The sequence below is a fragment of the Chiloscyllium plagiosum genome, unplaced genomic scaffold (assembly GCF_037043375.1).
Source record: "Chiloscyllium plagiosum isolate Xiang-an unplaced genomic scaffold, Cpla_swu_hap1 HiC_scaffold_5, whole genome shotgun sequence".
NCBI lineage: Eukaryota > Metazoa > Chordata > Chondrichthyes > Orectolobiformes > Hemiscylliidae > Chiloscyllium > Chiloscyllium plagiosum.
Window position 1 is genome coordinate 10,709,373 of NW_028270143.1, and position 14,210 is coordinate 10,723,582.

Consider the following 14,210-nt stretch of genomic DNA (forward strand, 5'->3'; position numbering starts at 1 on the left):
TTGGAAGAATGGAAGCACACAGCTAGCCAGGCAGCATCAGTTTTTGATTATGGATTTGATCAGTCTTTGAGTTTACACACAGCAGATAATTGAAGAAGTCAACATTTCAGGTATACACTCTTCTTCAGGACTAGATTTGGGGGTGTGGGGAGCTACAGATAAAGCAGGGGACAGTTGGCGTGGGAAGAATAGTGGAATAGTGAGGTAGTATTAGGTGGGTAGACCCAGTTAGTTGATGGGAGGGATGATCCAGTCGATAGCTGGAAGGAGGGGTCAGCAGGTGGAATGGAAGGGAAGAGACAAGCTGGAAAAGGAACTGTGGGATGGGTGGAAACATTTACAGAACATTATAGAACTCTATTTTAAGTCCTCTGGACCGTAGGCTGCCCAGGCAGAAGATGAGGAGTTGTTCCTCCAATTTGAGGTCTGAGTTATGGTGGCAATGGAGGAGGCCGAGGATGGACATGTTGGAGGGGGAGTGGGAGGGGGAATTGAAATGGGCGGTGACCAAGAAGTCAGGCTGACCGTTTCAGGCTAAGTGAAGATGCAAAACAGTCACCTGGTCTATGTTTGGTCTCACTGATGTAGAGAAGCTCACATTGGGAGCACCGGATGCAATAGATTCCTCCCACCCTGTGTCCTGCAAAAACCCCATCCCATTTTCCCAAGGCTAGGTGACTGTTTCACCAAGGATCTTCGCCTGGCCTGAAACAGCCAGCCTGACCTCCCGGTCACCGCCCATTTCAATTCTGCCTCCAATTCCCCCTCCAACATGTCCATCCTTGGCCTCCTCCATTGTTGAAGTAAATCAAACTGCAAATTGGAGAAACAATACCTTATCTTCTGCCTGGGGCAGCCTACAGCCCAGAGGATTTAATATTGAGTTCTCCAATTTCAAGTAATCTTCCCACTCTACACTGAAATAATCTATTTCCCAACATTTCTAAACTATCTCCCTTTCACAAGAGCAACTATTTTACTCATTAAGCTTCAGTAAGCACCTGTGCAAACCTTCCATACTGAAACCAGATCTTTTTCAGGTTTTGGGTGTTTTCCCTCATCAAAATAAGGAAAACTTAATCCCTGCATTTTAAACCAAAAGTCTAATGTTTATTTTGTTTGCTCTTAAACTCGCCCAATGAAGGAAAAAACTCATTATATACCAGGAATTCCTCCCATATTGTTTTTAAAATAAATCATCATGGCTACAGAAAGCCTGACAAGTTAATCATTAAACCCTTCAGACACAGACTAAAACTCATATTACATAAGCTCAAATCTAAACTCTAAACTACGTACCTTGTACCTAAGATGGCCATGTGTGGCGACATTGTGCATGTTTTACTGTACTCCCGTACTGACAATAAACCCTAATTCTAATATAGATGATATTAGAATATATATAAATCTCACAATTTACATCACAATATGTTAGGATAGATAGAGAATTGGCTAACGAATAGAAGACAGCGAGTTGGGACTAGTGGACAGTATTTTCAGGATTGCAACCTATAATTGGTGGAGTTCCACAAGGATCAATGCTAGGTTACAATTATTTACTCTATATATGAGTTAAATGAGGGAAGTGAATGTATTGTGGATGGCAAAAATAACTTGGAAGGCAAATGGTGAGGATGACACAAAGTGTCTCCAGAAGGACATAAACAGGTTAAATAAATATGCAAAAACTTGGCAGTTGGAACATAATGTGTTAAGTGTGGCTGGAAGAATAGAGGAGTTGACTATTATTGAAATGAAGAAAGACTGCAGAAAGCCGCAGTGCAAAAGAACTTAGAGGTCCTTGTGCATGAATCACAAGAAGCTAGAATTTAAGTGCAGTGGTTAATAAGGAATGTGAGTAGAATGATAGCCTTTATTTCAAAGGGAATGGAGCATAAAAATAGATAGCTCTTGCTAAAACTATACAAAAGGTACTAGTCAGACCATGTTGATGATGTTGCATGTTGAGATATTGTGGAATAGCATATAGTCAAATTGAATAACTAGCAGTGAGAGTTTCATGGGTTGAACAAAGAGGATTAGTTACTCACATACTCACCCTGAAACCTAACACTGTAGAATTCAATGACCACTCGCCCACTTGAGGATAAATATAATTATATAGGATAGTGAATTTTACAAGTTATAAACAAGGAAATAGTCCTTAAATCATCTGATTTATCTCACCTTGGAGAAGAAGCAGATGATATGATCCTGGTGAGAATGGGGTTCTGCATCACACTTGAAGTGTAGCTAAGAAAATTTGATAATCAAAGTTGTATATCAGACATTGCAGGATTCCTCTGAAGAAGTATATAAGTTATAGGTACAGTGAAAAGGCATAGGTACAATGAATAGTCAGTGTCTCTTTACTGGGGTAGAAATGTTAAATACCAGGGGCAAATGTTTAAGGAGAGAGGAGAAATTTTAAAGGAGATGTGCAAGGAAAGTTTTTTACACAGAGCATGGTAAGTGCCTGGAATGTGCTGCCAGAGGAGGTGGTAGAAGCAGATACAATAGCAAAGTCTAAGGGGCATTTAGATTGGCACATGAACAAGCAGGGAATAGAGTAGATGGGATTAGTTCAAATTAGCATCATGGTTGGTACAGACATGGTGAGGCAAGGGGCCTGTGCAGTACTGTTCGCTGTTCTAAGTGTTTTTTTGTACATCACATTATTAATTGCTTGCAGCATTATTACTCAGGGGTCAGTTTTTTTGTCTTAATGGACTTGAGAAGAAGGAGTTTCAGAGACTTTAAGATGTTACGTCTTGAGTTGCAAGGCATAGATTTTGCTCCCATTGCCTGTTGCTATTATCTGCAACCTGACAGGTTTCTTCCTAGTGCTTGAAGAAAGATGAGGTATTTGAAGATAATTTCAATCATGTTTCTACTGCCCAGCCAGAAAGAATTGGGGTTTGAAGCCATTGCTTTACAATGGATGGTAGCTATTTGCATCTACTCATGATTTTACTTACAGTTTGCTTTGTTACATGGTTTGCATTACTCTTTGATGGAGTGGGAGATCTGCCTCTCCCACTCCATTAAAGAGTAATGCAAACTACGGAGGATGGAACTCTGTACCTGAGCACTAAAGACCCTGCCCACAAGATGGCAGTGGCAGAGAAATAGCACTTCATCCACTGCTTTCTTCCATCCATTTCTCTTTTTTCTTTTTTCCTTCTTTATTTTCCACTTTCCTTTTCGCTACAGTTTTCTCTTACCTTTTGCCTGGCAGTGGTGGAACCGGCGGCCTTGGCAACAGCAGCGAGTGTGGGCCCACCGGTGAGAGATGGCGTGGGAACACAGTGACTCCAACACTGGTGGGCCTGGCACAGGACCCGAGGTGGTGGCGGTGTTACCAGTTTCCAAGATGGCAGTTGACAGCAGTGCGGCCTCTGCGACCAGCAGGGAAGGTGGCATCTGCAGTCAGTGTCAGAATCAGGACATCGGGCTTCAGCCATGGCAATGCAGTAGGCCTGAATCAGATTAACGGGAATGGCGATTGCATTGACAATGTGGCGTTCCTGGTGGCAGTGGTAGGTAGCGGTGATGGTGGCCCTGGAGCTGGACTCCTGGAATGGACTTTGATACGGAGGCACTGGTCAGCCCGGAGTCCATTGTAGATAGACCCCACCTGCTCGATGGCAAGTGGAGCACAAGAAAGGAGGAAGAATTCAATTTTTAGTTATATTTTAATTATATCTTAATATCTACTGTACACAAAATGGTACTGGAGCATGGCAATATATTATACTGTTCATTATATTCATTTGTTAAATACTAGTGACAATAAATTATTCAATCAATCACTAAAAAACTTTGCAAGTCACATAAAGGCTGTCAGCCTGTAATATATTAAAATGCACTGTGAAGTCTATAGTGGCTGGTCAATCGAGTCAAGGTTAAGAAATCAGGTTAAGAAACCTAAGATGCATCCTGTGTGGATGCACACAATGTGTGTGTGCCCCAGTACACAAAGTGACTTGGCAGAACTATGTAGGTCACAAAATTACCCAAGCTCCAAAGTGTTGTAGGCCTGAACCGGTGACTGAATTGGTCAGAGAGCAGCTATGGTGAAATGACAAGGCTGCTTAGCTTGCTTACGCCAATTTGGATGGACAAAGAGTCAAGGACGATGGTGTCCAAGGAACATGCCGGAAAGTTATTCTGTAAAAGCAGATGAATGATCACTGGAACAAGCCTTTGGTGAGCTTCAAGCATCATGTTCAGAATCTGATTTACATGTTGGGAATTTTCACCATCCAGTTTCTCAGTAAGTGAGGGGCTGTTTGGAAGTAGCATATCAATAATGTGAGAATGGAGATTTAATGAGATGCAAATGCATGTAAATATAGTTATTGCTGCCCAGTGGCAGATTCTGAAGTCATTGCTTAGGGCTTGAGAGGAAAGTCAGGAATTTTTTTCTCAAGAATTGGAGATTTTCATTCTCAATGTATTTTCCAATTTTTCTTGCCATTGTTTACATAGAACATCGAACAAAGAACATTACACCGCAGTACAGGCCCTTTGGCCCTCGATGTTGTGCCAACCTGTGAAACCAATCTGAAACCTATTTAACCTACACTATTCCATTTTCATCCATTTGTCTATCCAATGACCATTTAAACGCCCTTAAAATTGGTGAGTCTACTACTGTTGCAGGCAGTGCGTTCCATGCCCCTATTACTCTTTGAGTAAAGAAACTACTCTGACATCTGTCCTATATCTATTACCCTTCAATTTAAAGCTATCTCTCTTCATACTAGCCATCATCACCCGAGGACAAAGGCTCTCACTGTCCATCCTATCTAACCCTTTGATTATCTTATATGTCCCAATTAAGTCACCTCTTAACCTTCTTCTCTCTAACAAAACAGCCTCAAGTCCCTCAGATTTTCCCTCCATACCAGACAACACCCTCGTAAATCTCCTCTGAACCCTTTCCAAAACTCCTACATCTTTCGTATAATGCGGTGACCAGAACTGTACATAATACTCCAAGTGCAGTCACATGAGAGTTTTATACAACTGCAGCACAACCTCGTGATCCCAAAACTCAATTCCTCTATTAATAAAAGCTAACACACCATATGTCTTCTTAACAACCCTATCAACCTGGATGGCAACTTTCAGGGATCTATGTAGATGGACACCAAGATCTCTCTGTTTATCTACACTACCAAGAATCTTACCATTAACCCAGTACTCTGCATTCCTGTTACTCCTTACACCACCCAAGGAGCAGAAAATTCTATTCATAGTACCAGGTGGGTAAAGAATATATGTTGTAATGCACAAGGTTTCACTATTGTGTGAGACATGGGAAGGATCAAAAGGTCTTTACTTGCAGGTCATTGTTCAGATGATTGCATATTTGCAACTCATGATCATCTTTAACATTAAGAACATAAGCGTGGATATTGTAATCTCCATGACTATCAAGAGTCAGTGAGGAAAACAATACATTTTAGGTGTAACAGTCTAAATATCCTGTCGTCTCATTCACAGGATCACAAAAATGTACAAAATCTGTGTTTTATTTTGAAGAGCAATTTACTTCCTTCAACCAGCTTGTAAAAGCTCATGTGCTGAAATAAGGAAATGAGAACGGTGTATCACTCAGTTGTCACAATGATCTTAAGTAATATGCACACCCTCTTCTTTACTAACAACGTGTTTAAGTATTAAAAGCAAATGATTTAGCACAAAGAAAATGCAGTCAAGGCATCAGTAAACCATATTCTTTTGAAATCTGGATATTTAGAATGCGTTCTGAAGCATCCAACTTGATGTTATCCCACTGTACAGTGGAGTGTTATTACCAAGCAGAATAAAATAAAAGATGGACAGTCAGTTCTTTTATAAAGTGGTGGCTACATTCTTGTGCAACCCGTATTACAGAAAAATCGTGCTTTAGAAATAGTGCTTAAAGTGTTGATGCTGTAACTGCGTTACAGCCAACACATGTTTAAACGTTGACACTTTAGAAACAACATCCTCAATTCATCAATCGTGTTCCAGTAATTCACGTTGACGAAACACGTGTTATAACAGAATGACCTGTATTTATCTTGGCAACCATTTTGAGAATATAATTGAAAAGAAGATGTCATTAAAAATTACATTTATGCCAACATTGGGTAGCTTACATTTTGGCGAATGCAGCTGTTTGTTTTTATTCATTGGTGTGACTTGGGTGTGACTGGGTGGTCAGCATTTATTACCCATCCCTTTGTTGTCCTTGCAAAGATGGTGGTGAGCTACCTTCTTGAACTGATGCAATCCAAATGCTATAGTTTGATACAAAATGTCCTTTGGTGGGGAATTACAGGATTTTGAAACAGTGACAGTGATAGAATGGTGATGCATTTTCAACTCAGGATGGTAAGTGTCTTGGAATGAACCTTGCTGCTCTTGTCTTAGAGTCACAGGGATGTACAGCACAGAAATTGACCCTTTGGTCCAACTCGTCCATCTGACCAGATATCCTAAATTAGATGGAAGTGGTGTTCTAAGGATCTTTGGTGAATTTCTGCAGTACACCTTGGAGATGGTACACATTTGATAAAGGTGAAAGACACATTCATGTTGGATATTAACTGTAATAATGTCTGCCATGATTGGTATGGGAATCTATTTTGAGAGAAATGTTACAAATCCCCTGCTGTCACTTGGAATCACCCTTTGGCATAAACATTAATGGTATCAATTACCTTGTCATTATTCCTGTTTCTGTGTCTAATGCAGGGTTAATGTAGAATACTGAATAACCTAATGGATTTTCTTTGACCATATTCAGGCATACTTTCTTTATGGTTCACCAAGGCAATAGCAGAACAGAGAATCTACGCTTCAAAAAATTCTGTTTTGTATGGCTCATTTAATCCTCATCTAAAGCCTACAAATAGAGAATAGCTATAATCAAACAACAAGTTTCTATTTTTAGAAAAATCCAACTTTTATGAAGAGGTGGTTATATTTTAATTGTCAAAATACAGCAGAACAGTAAACATGTACTGGACTTCAAGGATTAATTCACAAAAAAGGATCATACACACTAGAGTTTTATTTCCTGCTGTTTAGGCTAAGAAACATTTTGATCAAATTTTACAAGATATCAAGGGGCATTGATATAGAGTCATTGAGATGTACAGCATGGAAACAGACCTTTCGGTCCAACTCATCCATGGTGACCAGATATCTTAAACTACTCTCATTTGTCAGCACTTGGCCCATATCCCTCTATTCATATACCTTCCTATTCATCTTCCCATCCAGATGCTTTTTAAATGTTGCAATTGTACCATAGAGTCATTGAGATGTACAGCATGGAAACAGACCCTTAGGTCCAACCGGTCCATGCCGACCAGATATCCCAACCCAATCTAGTCCCACCTGCCAGCACCCGGCCCATATCCCTCCAAACCCTTCCTATTCATATACCCATCCAAATGCCTCTTAAATGTTACAATTGTACCAGCCTCCACCACATCCTCTGGCAGCTCATTCCATACACGTACCACCCTCTGCGTGAAAAAGTTGCCTCTCCGGTCTCTTTTATATCTTTCCCCTCTCACCCTAAACCTATGCCCTCTAGTTCTGGACTCTCCGACCCCAGGGAAAAGACTTTGTCTATTTATCCTAACCATGTCCCTCATAAATTTGTAAATCTCTATAAGGTCACCCCTCAGCCTTCGACGCTCCAGGGAAAACAGCCCCAGCCTGTTCAGCCTCTCCCTGTAGCTCAAGTCCTCCAACCGTGGCAATGGTCCTTGTTCATGTTTTCTGAACCCTTTCAAGTTTCACAACATCTTTCCGATAGGAAGGAGACCAAAATTCCACACAATATTCCAACAGTGGCCTAATCAATCCAAGGTGGAGGACGGGAAAAATTTCTGGCTGTAAGAGCTGCTCCTTTTTTTGAGGTATTTTTAGGTGTTGTACCAGCCTCCGTTACTTCTTCTAGCAGCTCATTCCATACACGTATCACCGTCTGTGTGAAAAGATTGCCCCTTAGGTCTCTTTTAAATCTTTTCCATCTCACCCTGAACCTATGTCCTCTGGTTCTGGACTCCCCACCCCAGGGAAAAGACCTTGTCTATTTACCCTATCCATACCCCTCATAATTTTATAAACCTCTGCCAGGTCACCCTCAGCATCCTAGATTCCAGTAAAAACAGCCTCAGCCTATTCAGCCTCTCCATATAGCTCAAACCCTCCAACCCTGACAACACCCTTGTAAATCTTTCTGAATCCTTTCAAGTTTCACAACATCTTTCCTATAGGAGAGAGACCAGAATTGCTCATAATATTCCAAAAGTGGTCTAACCAATGACCTGTACAGCCGCAACATGATCTCCCAACGCCCATATTCGATACTCTGATCAATAATGGCAAGCATACCAAACGCCTGCTTCATTATCCTATCTACCTGCGACTTGACTTTCAAGGAACTATGAACCTGCACTCAAAGGTCTCTTTGTTCAGTAACACTCCCCAGGACCTTACCATTAAGTGTATCAGTCCTGCCCTGATTTGCCTTTCCAAAATGCAGCATCTCACATTTATCTAAATTAAGCTCCATCTGCCATTCCTCAGCCCATTGGCCCATCTGATCAAGATCCCATGATACTCTGAGGTAACCTTCTTCATTGTCCACTACATCTCCAATTTTGGTGTCATCTGCAAACTTACTAACTATACCTCCTATGATTACATCCAAATCATTTATATAAATGATGAAAAGAAGTGGATCCAACTCCAATCCTTGTGGCACACCACTGATCACAGGCCTCCAAGTCTGAAAAGCAACTTTCCACCACCACCCTCTGTCTTCTGCCTTCAATTCAATTCTGTATCCAAATAGCTAGTTCTCACTGTATTCCATGAGATCTAACCTCGCTAACCAGTCTTCCATGAGGAACTTTCTCGAATGCCTTACTGAAGTCCATATAGATCATGTCCACCGCTCTGCCCTCATTAATCCTCTTTGTTACTTCTTCAAAAAACTCAATCAAGTTAATGAGACATGACTTCCCATACACAAAGCCCTGTTAATTATTCCTAATCAGTCCTTGCCTTTCCAAATACACATAAATCCTATCCCTTAGGATTCCCTCCAACAACTTGCCCACCACCAATATCGGGCTCACCGGTCGATAGTCTCCTGGCTTGTCCTTACCACCTTTCTTAAACAGTGGCACCACATTAGCCAGCCTTCAGTTTTCCGGCACCTCGCCTGTGACTTCGATGATAAAACTATCTCAGCTAGGGGCCCAGCAATCACTTTCCAAAGAATATGGACCCTATTCTCTCCCTAGTTACACTATTGTCCTTAATGTATTTATAAAATCCCTTTGGAATCTCCTTAATCCTATTTGTCAAAGCTATTCATGTCCCCTTTTTTGCTCCTGATTTCCTTCTTAAATATACACCGACTGCTTTATACTTTTCGAAGGATTCACTCAATCTCTGCTGCCTACACCTGACATATGCTTCCTTCTTTTTTTTGACCAAAGCCCCAATTTCTCTAATCATCCAGCATTCCTTACACCAGTCTTGCCTTTCACCCTAACAGGAATATACTGTCTCTGGACTCTCGTTATCTCATTTTTGAAAACTTCCCATTTTCCAGATGTCCATTTACCTGCAAACATCTGCCCCAATCAACTTTTGAAAATTCTTGCCTAATACTGTCAAAATTGGCCTTCCTCCAAATTAGAACATTAACGTTTAGACCCAGTCTATCCTTTTCCAACACTATTTTAAAACTAATAGAATCATTATTGCTGGCCCCAAAGTGCTCCCCCACTGACACCTCAGTCACCAGCCATGCCTTAATTCCCAAGAGTAGGTCATGTTTTGTACCTTCTCTATCTATATATTCCTCTCCATCTAAACCCTTAACACTATAGCAGTCCCAGTCTATGTTTAGAAAGTTAAAATCCCTTACCACAACCACCCTATTATTCTTATTGATAACTGATATCTCTTTCCAAATTTGTTTCTCAATTTCTTGTTGACTATTGAGGGGTCTATTGTACAATCCCAATAATGTGATCATCCCTTTCTTATTTCTCAGTTCCACCCAATTAACTTCCCTGAAAATATATCCTCCCTAAGTACAGCCGTAATGTTATCCCTTATCAAAAATGCTACCCCACCCCTCCTCTCTTGCCCCCTTTCTATCCTTCCTGTACCATTTGTATCCTGGAACATTAAGCTTCCAGTCCTGTCCATCCCTGAGCCAGGTCTCTGTGATTGCTATAATATCCCAGTCCCATGTTCCTAACCATGCTCTGAGTTCATCTGCCTTCCCTGTTAGGCCTTTTGCATTGAAATAAATGCAGTTTAATTTATCAGTCCTACCTCATTCTCTGCTTTGTTTCCTGCCTGCCCTGAATGCTTATCTTGCTCCTTTTCCCAGCTGGACCAGTCTCAGGCTGATTTCTTTCCTCACCATCTCCCTGGCTTTCCCACCACCTCCTCCCCCCACCTCCCCCGCACCCCCCTCCCCCAACTCCCTTACCTTACTAGTTTAAAACCTCATGAGCAGCTCTGGGCAAATCTCCCTGCCAGTATATTAGTCCCCTTCCAATTCAGGTGCAATCCGTCCTTCTTGTACAGATCAATTCTACCCCAGAAGAAATTCCAATGATCCAAAATTGTGAACCTTTCTCCCCTACACCAGCTCCTCAGCCACGCATTCAGTTTCTCTATCCTATGGTGGTTAAAAACTAACTAGTTCCTCACAATCAGAGCCAAGCCTTGCAGAGAAACACTTTTGCTTGCAAAGGATGGCTCAAGTTTGGAACCACTGCAACTTCTACAAATGACAGTTAATTCTAGATCAACTGTGAATTTTAAATCCAACCTCCAAATACATTTGTTAACCAATAATATTTAAGGATAAGTGGTGTGGAGATTGGGGGGGAATGGGTTTGTGAAGTTAGACCATTGGTCTTTTTGAAAGAGTGAATAAGGTCAAGGGGCTAAGTGACCTTTTCCTGTTCCTCTGTTCCTATAAAACCAATGGAAATAAACAAAGTAGACAGTGGCACAATGTGAAAAAGGCAGCATAAAATTTGAGGGAAAGTACTTAAGATGGAAGTAACATCTCTCAATGTAGGCTCATTTTAAATGGCCATGAAAAATCTGAACCTTGTTCAGGTACTCTACCTATACGGCATAATTTACATTCGCATATTTACGTGTTTCACTGCCACTGCAATTGGGAAACCGACTTAGAAAATGCACTTTCCAACAGATGCTAAACAAATCTCAGTTCTTGATAACATGAGCCACTGGAACCTGATAGTAGACACTAAGCATTATTGGCCCCATGGATAATTGTGAAAGTGCTTAAATTTAAATAGTGCATTTAAACCAGGTCTACTTGGCCTACAGCCTTTGCAAATGTTGAATAAAGCATGAAGTAAGCCGCAAGCTAAATAATTCATTGATACAAGAATTTCTGTACATCTGGTGTGTTCATAAATATTTGATCACTGAAATGCTTTGTACAGTGCTACCACTAGAGGGAAACAACATCAATAAGGCTAATATTATATTAAAATATTACATAAAATATTCATTTTACTGTATTATACAATATGCTATTCCTCTACTTGACAGTTAAGTAAAGCCCAATAGCATTTCAGTTCAAATCAATTTATTTGATCATAAGAGCCTCTTGTCTTCTCTCACATCTGCCATGATACATTCCAATGACAAAATGCATTATTATTCAAAAGAAAAAAAATTATTGTACCATAAGCTTCAAAGGCAGAGTTTAACTTCCAAAGTTTTCATACTCTAATCCTCCTACAAATTCCAGACCAAAAATACCACTCGCAATTTCTTCACACATGAACAATTATTTCAAGTTGACAGGATCCCTACTGACACATATGTGTCCATAGGTCATGTAGCATCCATCTCCTGGAAACATACAGAAATAGTTAAAATGTCAATAATTCAGCAGGGCAACGAGATTACCACTCTTGCAGTCACACCAAAGTGTTGATGTCTATAGGTACCTCAGTCATCACTAACAGCCAGCGTGCAGGTGCAGTAAACAATTAGGAAGGCAAATGGTAATTTAGCCTTTACTGCAGAAGAATTTGAGTACAAGAGTAGAAAAGTCTTGCTGCAGTTATTTTAAGCTTTGGTGAGAACACATCTGGAGTATTGTTGTGCAATTCTGATCATCTTACTTAAGGAAGGATATACACGTCATAGAGGGGATATAATGAAGATTTACCAAACTGCTTCCTGGGATGACATGATTGTCCTCTGAAGAGTCATTGAAGAGACTGAGCCTAAACTCTTTAAAGTTTTTAATGATTCGGTGATTTAATTGAATCATACCTAATTCTCACAGGTTTCATTGGGTAGAAGAAAGAAGGATGTCCAGAATAAGGGGACGCAATCTCAAGGTAAGAGATTGGCCATTTAGGATTACATTGAGGAGGAATTTCTTTACACAGGGTGTGGTGTAGCTTTGGAATTTTCCATTCCAAAGGGCTGCAGAAGTCCAGTTATTGAGCATTATCAAGACATGGATGAATATATTTCTAGATGTTGAAGATATCAAGGAGTATGTGGATGATGTGGGAAACATCATTGAGTTAGATGATCAGGAATGAACTAGATTAGATTACATTACATTACAGCTGGAAACAGGTCCTTCGGCCCAACAAGTCCACACCGACCCGCTGAAGCGCAACCCACCCATGCCCTACATTTACCCCTTACCTAACACTACGGGCAACTTAGCATAGCCAATTCACCTGACCTGCACATCTTTGGACTGTGGGAGGAAACCGGAGCACCCGGAGGAAACCCATGCAGACACGGGGAGAACGTGCAAACTCCACACAGTCAGTCGCCTGAGGCGGGAATTGAACCCAGGTCTCAGGCGCTGTGAGGCAGCAGTGCTAACCACTGTGCCACCGTGCCGCCCACAAACTAGTTGAATGCTGAAGTAGATTGTAAAGGCCGAATGACTTGTTCCTATTTCCAATGTGCTTGTGTTCCACTTATTTCTCCAGTTTTTCTCATTAATGCAAGTTTATGCTGCTTATTGCAAATAAACTAGGAAAATTCTGAGTTGGTTTTAATAAAAATTGATTTAAGCTGTGACAGGTGATGATTTCAATCAGTGAATGCTGGCTGTCATCTTGAAACACAAACTCTTGACATACATGAAAACACTAACCATTCACACTGAGCACAATGATAGATTATCTGCAGTCAGCTGCAATAAAATTAATGCCAGCAAAAAAAAACAGAAGTGTGCATATTCCTCAGCATTATATTACTCAACAGCAAAATAAAAGCTGTCTTCTCAACATCCCAAAATGCTGGCCAAGATTTTCTGACAGCCAGAGAGTCATTTCAACAGTGTAGATAGGAATTATGCATACGAATCCTGCAGAATCCCCAAAGTTGGAGACTCTAAGGGAATTGCCCAGGAAACTGAAGACTCCATTGGGCCATACTCCCATATTTGGAGTCCTCTGAAAGTATCCTTTAAAAGTGAATCAGAGACTTCAGAGTGTTCTATTGCAGTTAGGTGACCCAGGAGATAAAAACCTAAGGTAACTTCTATTAAACTGACCATCTCCATCACCGCCCCTCCCCCCACTGCCCACCATTCATTTCCCCAGTACACCATCTCACTGACCCTGACCTGACATTCTTACTGTCCGGGACACAACATTCTCACCCCCTGACAACCTCTTTCACCCCCTTGGGCCCAACCACCCCCTTCAATACCATCATCCCATCCCCAAGAGGACTTGATATACCGCTCTTCCCCGACCTGGCATCCATCTCTTAACCTGCCTCAGATCTGACACCCACACCCTACCCTAGTGTCCTACACTTCATCATCTCGACAAGACCTGACACCCTGAATGCAATATCTGCCCTTCACAACCACCCCCACACCTTGCCACACCCCACTCCCACTAATCCCAGTACCCCAACTTATCCTAAACACTCCATCACTTATCTGGTGCCCATCTACCTGGCAACCTGGCACTGTGATATCATGGAAAAGCTCAGCAAGTCTGGCAGCATCCGTGAAGAGAAATCAGAGTTAACATCTTCAGTCCGGTGACCCTTCCTCGGAACAGTCACTGGACCTGAAACACTAACTCTGATTTCTTTTCACAGATGCTGCCAGACCTGAGCAGTCCCAG